This window comes from Chenopodium album, chromosome 8 (genome assembly GCF_948465745.1).
Source record: "Chenopodium album chromosome 8, dcCheAlbu1.1, whole genome shotgun sequence".
Taxonomy (NCBI): domain Eukaryota; kingdom Viridiplantae; phylum Streptophyta; class Magnoliopsida; order Caryophyllales; family Amaranthaceae; genus Chenopodium; species Chenopodium album.
The window spans coordinates 45,703,392-45,704,979 of NC_137841.1; the positions used below are offsets into that span (position 1 = coordinate 45,703,392).

The 1,588-nt window shown below is 31.8% G+C and overlaps 1 long non-coding RNA gene across 1 annotated transcript; it reads right to left on the reverse strand.

The window, feature by feature from the left end:
- Positions 1-333: 333 nt before the first annotated feature.
- On the reverse strand, positions 334-1,264 carry LOC145556085 (uncharacterized). Its single transcript, XR_014091731.1, has 2 exons — positions 921-1,264; positions 334-532 (listed from the first exon to the last, which is right to left on the reverse strand). It is a non-coding gene; the product is annotated as an uncharacterized LOC145556085 (long non-coding RNA).
- Between the last annotated feature and the right edge of the window lie 324 nt (positions 1,265-1,588).

The window sequence follows — 1,588 nt, forward strand, 5'->3', positions numbered from 1 at the left end:
GAACGCCTTAGAGGCGTCCTTCAAGTGGGGTGCCTTATAAAGTAAATAAGACGCCTATTTGAAGCGTTCTATATTCAATACAATACATAACACCTATCCAAGATAGGCGTTTCTAGTTGTATGCACTAAAAGATAAAAAAACTAGGCAAAGAGAATGCCCATCTCATATTAGGCGTTCTATAATCATATGAAAATAGAACGCCTGTCCCAGTTAAAAGTCCGCTTTTCTTGGGTTTTTTTTTTTCAAAAAAAAAATAATTAGAAAATATTTAAATGATTTTCAGTACATTATTTATCGTAGTTACATTTGCTATTCCGTAAAAATAGGCTAAATCAAACAAAATGATACGTATTCTAAATTTATAACTCATACTTGTATTATGGTCTTTCGTATAATACAATTCTACTTAAAGAAAAATTAATACAGTAATTGAACTTCTTAATACTCTGTATAATGGAGAAGAATGCGATAAAAAATTTAAAAAAAAGTTCGAATCAAATAAGTCGGCTATTCTTGCTTCCATTGATGAATCTGCATCAAAAGGAAAACAAAATTATCAGATAATTCAGGATAAAAAAATTTAGTACTACTCGTAAATAACTATTCAGTTACGAATCTTCATAAAAAAAATAATTAAGAAGAAAAGCAATTTAATTTTTTTGAAAAAGACAGTATGACAAAACCTAATTATTTCCCCCAAAAACTCAGACATTGAACCCAGGCCAAAACCAAAGTAATACTCCTTAAAATTAATCTGATTAAAACAAATTAAACATCTATGGATTAAATAGAAACTATATTAGATCGAAAATAAGAAGAAAAAAAAAAGAAATTTTCGCTAATTTTCAACAATATTAGCTTATTCCAAAGCAAATCGATTATTTTCAAGATGAAATTTCAAAAAATCTATTATTCATACCAGGCTAGAGATGAGAAATAAACATTAGAAAATCAGAGAAGAAATCGCAAGACGAAAGATGCGCCGCTTCCATTGACAAAATCGGAGCCAAAGGTGGCCTGAAATCGACCCTAGCGATAAGAGAGTTTGGTGAAGAACGGTGGTGAAGGAGATAGTCTGAAGCTTAAAAACTAAGAGAAGAAGGAAAAAGAAGTTATGGAGAATTATTTTTGGTTCAAGCTTAAAAAAGAATTGAAATGGGTGAAGGTGGGTTTATGGGAGTTTATAAATTTTGTTTGTGGGAGAAGATGGAGATCGTGGGTTCTGAAGGGAAAAAATGGAGGGCTGAGATTTAGAAGGCTAATGAAGAGGCATACAAAGAGAATAAATGGGTTTAGGTTGGTTAGATTCAATTTTAAACTAAAGAGGCGCTAGAAAGTTTCTCTAATAGAGGCGTTTTGTTTGACTCTTCTTACAAAACTGTGACCATTCCTAGGCGTTCTAAATATAAGCAAAATCTAACTTCATAATATAGAACGCCTAGGTATGGTCACAGTTTTGTAAGAAGAGTCAAACAAAATGCCTCTATTAGAGAAACGTTCTAGCGCCTCTTTAGTTTAAAAATGAATCTAACCGACCTAAACCCATTTATTCTCTTTGTGCGCCTCTTCATTAGCCTTCTAAATCTC